Source organism: Myxine glutinosa, chromosome 3 (genome assembly GCF_964187855.1).
Source record: "Myxine glutinosa chromosome 3, kmMyxGlut1.1, whole genome shotgun sequence".
NCBI lineage: Eukaryota > Metazoa > Chordata > Myxini > Myxiniformes > Myxinidae > Myxine > Myxine glutinosa.
This window is the reverse complement of record NC_136263.1, coordinates 193,137,683-193,144,469: the sequence shown is the minus strand read 5'-3', so window position 1 is coordinate 193,144,469 and position 6,787 is coordinate 193,137,683.

The window sequence follows — 6,787 nt, the reverse complement described above, 5'->3', positions numbered from 1 at the left end:
GTCATGATTCGATCTTTGAGTTTGGTGGAGTGGACACGCCTGGTCAAGACTGTTCCAAGCTGTTCCAGCCTGGTGGTGTATAGTCTTGCTAGGTCTACCAGCTTGAACACTGGTGTCACAAGAGCATCTGTGCGGGCATCATCGATGTAGGACACTAGCTCTCCAAGTGCTATACCGTGATTGATATCATCTTGTTCATTCAGTGTTGTGCTTGTGGCCCTTGCTTTGTTATAAAGTGACACCAGACACTTCACGTGGTACTGTGCATCTTGTGCTATAAGGTCACCTGCACTCAGTTTAGCAAGAAGTGCCTGATCTCCTAGTTTCAGGGCAGCTGTCCTGACATGTTTATCGAGGTCGAAGGTGGAAGCTTTTCGCAGAGAATTAGTACCCGCTGGTTTGTCACAAAAGAAACACTTTTCAGGCTGTGGCTGTGTGTGGTCTACATGTACTCTGTGACGGGTGTACTTTCTTGAGACACTTGCGGTTTCTTCACTAGACGTTTCTCTTTTTTGTGCCCGATGCAGTTCAGTTTTGTTGTATTTCAGTCTGCATGAATCATGCCACTTAGCCTTGTGGCTCTGGAAGGTTGACTGGATACCTTCACCATCGTCCAGGCGGGACAGTTCTAGAGATTTTGGCAGGCAGCCCATCTGGCTGAAGGTGAGGAGATAATCTGCAAGAGTTTGGTATCCGGACCCTGTGGTTCGCTTGGAATCAGCTGGACAGGCAAGGGCCTCATCGGTGACCTCCTGACATAACACACACTTCTCCCAATCTGTCAGATAAGGCATGTTTGTTCCAGATGTACTAGGGCTTTGGGGGTCTAATAGCTTGAAATTTTTGTTGGCCATTGTCAATTAAGCATTATCCACCACCACCATCCAATCAATATACAAATTGGGAACCAAATCTAGGTAGCTACTACAGTCAATGAGCGAAGGTGCAGTGCAGTCGAGTTATCATCTGAAAAAGAAATACATACATTATTATCATAAATATAGTAATTCGCTTTCGTAACTTTTCACTAGCCTTGCATTGTTCCTTATAGTCACCTAGTCTATGATAGGAAAGTTCATAAAGCTACATCAAAGTTGTTCATATAAAGGTATTGAACCAAAATTACACCCAGGAGAAATCAGATAGTCATGCAAAGTTAAATAATTAAACCGCTAGACCAGTCCTGTCTATTGCAATGGTAAACCATTTGTTCTGCCCCTTATAGGCCACCGTAGATTCCAATTTTGAACCCAGTATGAAGGTATTGCATAGCATGTACATGACAATTTATAATATGCTCATTACATTGTGTTTCAATAGCAGCACAAATGACAAGTCTGAAATAATAGGTAAATATTTTCTTCTTAGCCGCCATTTTGTAAAATGGCCGCCATTTTGGGCCAAGGAGAAATCTGGAATGCCCCTACATCCAAATTTCACTGTAAGGGTATGCCCTAACTGTGTGCCAAGTTTCATGCTTGTATCATCAAAGGCACAATTCTACCACAATTCTTCACATATCTGCCGGACTAGAGGGAAAAAATGAATTTAAACGATTTCAGCATGAGGCTGCAACATAACAAAATGTGAACAAGCGTTACGCCGAGGGCCCCCGTCGGTGAAGTGATGCGAGTTGAGAAAGTGGAAGACGCAAGGCGGCCATCTTGGATTTTGACGTGGCGACCCAATTTTCAATAGCGTTCTCCCTTATGCGTAGATACACCCACACACCAGATTAGAAGTTAGTCGTTCGTTTATTTTTCAAGATATTTCGCTCAAGGTTCAGACATATATATGGTGGCGGCCATCTTGGATTTTGACGTGGGTTGCACCCATACACCAAATTAGAATTTGATCCTTCGCTTACGCACGCCCGCATGGACGGACGGACGGACGCACGCACGGACGGATGCACTGACGGACGCACACACGGACGGAGGGGAAAACCATAGTCCCCCTTTCACTCCGCGGTGCAACGGGGGACAAAAAAGTGAAGGGGTCTGAATACTTTCTGAATGCACTGTATGTATCTCTCTCTCTCTCTCTCTCTCAACATGGAGCAGGAATCAACTTGTAACCATCCATCTCAACTCTTACTCATATGCAGCGATTTCAAAATACCCCCCACTGTGGAAACCCCTAGTGCACTGAATCCTCTGGTGGGGCAATTACCATCAATCAACTTCCATTCTCTTCATGGAGGAGAACTGACTGAAGGCAAAGCCAGATTATTCCACACTCGGGAGAGCCAGAACACATCTGGTCAACCTCCAGGCTGAACTTCCTCAAAAACCTGGTGATGCCTTGTCAAGTATGCTCCCCTCCATCCCTTCCCTCACTTCAAATGGCACCACAGCTGATCACGAGAAGGCCGAATGCCTAAATCTTTATGGTCGATACCAAATATTGCATTCCCAACCCCTCGCTCCCTGTACCTATCCTAGGTTACATCTAGGATTATAGGGCCTCACATTATCCGTAAAATGTACCCAGATATTGCTTGGCGAGCAGTTGTAGTTGTAGTTCTTGAAGCAGAGGTATATATTATGGCAGAAGTAGGCAAAAAAGTACTTCCGGCTCGAGAGTGATATTGCCATGCAGCCATGGTAGGACAAACTTCAGTCAGGGAGATGAAGGAAAGGCAGCGGCCATAAAAGAGGATGCGGAGCGATGGTGGGGCAATTAAAAAACTTAAAGGTGACAAATGATGTGGATGTCACAAAGTGGATGCCCTGCTTGCTCTATGTAATACTAATGGTGGCCCTACAGCAGATCTCCACTCTTCATGGTGGAAACGACAATCAGAAAAAACATTTCAGGAAAATGTGAAAAACAAATCGCACTTGTGTTACATGTTCATTCTACATCACCAGACTATGAATTGACAGATTTATCAATCTTCATGTCTGGTCACAGACTGTGATATGTTCTCATGAAATGGCTATGTGACATTGTTGGCTTAGATTGTAGGAAATTTGAATGAATGTGTGGACAGAGTTAGAAAAACAAGTCAAGTTGAAAAAGTTATTACACATGTTTTATTGACACATCATGTCATTAGCTTCCCATTTGTACATGGGAAGATATTCTGAGATGCGGTATAAATAAAATGTTATGGAGAGCCATGAAAACAAGTCTGTTCATATTTCTGATATAGATCACAAGCCGAGTGAACCTGGTTTTGGTGAAAGTTTGAAAAGAACTGGAGCTTCCAGGCAAGCAGAACTCAACTGAACTGACTGGACAACTTTAAAGTAGGTCGGGTCTCACATGCCAAGTTTGATGAAAATTCGTCAATATATGTGGACGCTAGATTGTTAACGTCGTTTCAGAGCTGAAAAAATATGCCGGCCTATGGCGGCCATTTTGTGACAGATCGGGTTGACATGCGATAGCAACCTACCTTGTGTGGTAAGAGTCTCACACACCAAGTTTGATCAAAATCCATAAATATTTGTGGACGTTAAAGTCTTAACGTCGTTTCAGAGCTGAAAACAATATGGCGGCCTATGGCGGCCATTTTGTGACGGATCGGGTTGGAATGCAATAGCAACCTACCTTGTGTGGTAAGGGTTAAACATTCTAAGTTTGATCAAAATCTGTTAATATTTGTGGATGCTAGAGTGTTAACGTCGTCTTCATGACCAAAACCAAAATGGTCGCCTACGTCCGCCATTTTTCAACGGATCGGGCTGAAATGTAATACCAACCTGGTCCTTGGGTTAAGAATGCTGCATATCAAGTTTGATCAGAATCGGTTGATATTTGTGGACGCTGGAATGTTAACGCCGTAAAGTTAACGGACGACAGATGACAGACGACGACAGATGACGGACGCCGGAGGGTTTAGTATGTGATGAACTCAACTGGACAGTAGTGCAGTTGAGTTAATAATAAACATAAAAGGTCAAATGGTCATGAGGTGCAGGTATCTGATCACAGACGTTTATGTGGACAGAAATGGGCGAGAAGGTTTCATAGGGCATCCAGCATCCTAGAGATTCCAATGACCTGTGGGCCCCTGGACCCTGGCCTATCAGCAAATGCCTCGCCTACTCTATGCTTTTTCAAATAGGACTCTACTTGAAATTCCTGGATCTAATGCTGCTGCCTTACCTGCTAATCTTGCACTCAACCTCATTGACATTGTCTTTCCTACCTGAGAAGGTGAAGAAGCTTCTGACAACTCTTGACTCCAATTCCACAAGAGTCCTGGACGGCACTTGCGTACACGCCATAAAAACCTTCTCTGTTGCTCTTACTCATCTCATCCTCTTAGAACTCTGTTTGCCCTATCATTTACCCGAGGTCATCTTCCATCTACAGTCTACATGGAAATTAGCCAACATCACTGCATTACATAAATAGTCAGGTTCACTATGTTTTTTCGTTCAAGATTTTGGTAGATTAGCAAAACTATACATTTTTGGAATATTCAGAGCATGAGGAATCCAAAAATTAATGTTTACATTTGCGTAGACACCTTTGCGAAAATGACACTCAGGACAGTGATGAAGATCTGTAAAAGCATATTCCTGAACGGTATAGACCTCGTAGATCCTGTGTATAGGACTTATAGTTCAATCTGACACTACCTATAACTTCCTATAACAACCTATAACTTCAAAGGACTTGCAATATCATGTATTATGTAATACAGTTATATCACAAATATAAAGACTATGGTTTTCAATTACCTTTGTTTGTTGCTTTTCTATAATCCTGAGCATTATTTTGAGGCCTTTATTGGATTCCTTGACCCAGAAAACATAGGATTAGCATATTTAATTAAGTTCCTAGGTTGACTAGAAGCCGAGATCGTGCAAAATATGTATTTTATGGTGGCCATTTTGAAAATCCAAAATGGCGGCCATGCAGGTGTCTGTGCAAATGCCAACATTGATTTTCAGATTCTCCATGCTCTGAAGATTCCAAAAATGTACAGGTTTGCTAATCCCAAAATTTTGAACGAAATTATATTTGTTAACATCGTGAACCTGACTAAAACCAGAGTTCACAGAACACCATACCCCGTGCAGTCTTGAGACATGAAAGGGTGATTTAAACTCGCTTTGCATTTCCGGGCACGACCTGCATTTTCTCGGAGCCACAATTTCGACTAAACCTCAATATTCTCCAATGCTGAGAATGCGAGTGGCAAATTTGATTGGTTGAGATGGCGTAATATTCTGTCCAAGTATTGCCAAAGCCGAGGTTTTCGGAAGTGCCAAAAAGGTGATTTGTGTTCTCCAGTGCTCAAGTATATAATTCAAATAAAGATTTTAAAAGGATGCCAAAAAACAACAACCAACTCATCCACCCAGTTTAGTCATAACTCGTCCGTAACTTTTTTTAAAATATGATGTTATATATCACTTTTAGCCCAATCACTCAATGGTGAAGAATCACTTAAAAATCAAATAATTATCATATCCGAATCCATATTCAGATCTTCACCAAAATCGAATCTATTTGTCCTTGTCAGACACCAAACCGGTCCACCAAGTTTCGTCCAAATACGACCATAACTTTTTGAGATATCCTGCTATGTATCGTTTTTGGCCCTCTCTCCCAATGGTGAAGATTCACTAAAATTCTAGTAGCAGAATCCGAATTGATCTTCACCAAAATCTAATAATTTCGTCCTTGAAAAATACACCACATCTCTGTCAAATTTCATCTGAATCCGTCCACAACTTTTATAGATATCTTGTTCACAGACAGACAGGGGTGAAAACATAACCTCAATCCACCTTCGGTGGCGGAGGTAATAATCGGAAGTTGCAGTTGATGCGTCGTCTTTTACACCACCTTATTTAACACGTTACATTAGTTCTTCGTGCCTGTTTGTGTCCGTTATAACATCCTTAAAAACAGTAAGTTTCCTGTTTGGAATGAGTTTCAATTTTTTGACTGCCAGATATGCAGACAGATGAAAATAATTACCTTATCCTTCTGTGTGCATGGGACGAGATTCCATACAATTTGTCAAATTTAGAGCCAAAGTACTGCAAAGCTGCAGGTTCATTACTTGCAAAATCAAAGATTTTTCAAGTACAGACTTGGCATTTAATATGGAATATTTTTTTTGTGGGGGTGAACTTACTTTTCAAGATGACTTAGAACCAAAAGTTCATTGGAATTATGTTGAAATTATTCTAGATTTTGTTAATGTGACCTTTAAAAGAAACAAAAACCACATTTGACATTTAAAAGCAAATAAATTGATCCTTGAAAGTGATGTAAACTGATATCGAACTCAATTCACGGACAGTACTGTGTTAAACTTCTGTGCGTTTTCCAGAAGTATCTCTTTATTTTGCACATTAGCCAAAAAAAATTTCAACCAAAACAAAAGCTAAATTATGACTGGGATTACGGACAGTAAAATTACAGTTCAGTACTTCGTGTAACCCCCACGAGCATTCAGGAGAGCACGTACATGTTGAGGCATGCTGTTCACGAGATTTGACAAGGTTTGGACAGGAACGCTTGCCATGCAGTGACAATAGTCTGCTGCAATTCACGCACGGAGGTGGGCTGCTGGTCCAAGTTGTCGATTTGACGCGTTAATTTTGCCCACATGTTCTCTATCGGATTCATATCCGGGGACATGGCAGGCCACTCCATATGCTCTTCACCACGGTCAGCAAGAAAGTGTTGGATCATGCGAGCACGATGAGGCCGCGCATTGTCATCTTGGAAGACAAAGTTTCCTCGAAAGGCTGCACGAGCAAATGGAAGCAATGTTTCTTCCAGAATGACCCTGTACTTGAACTGGTTCAGG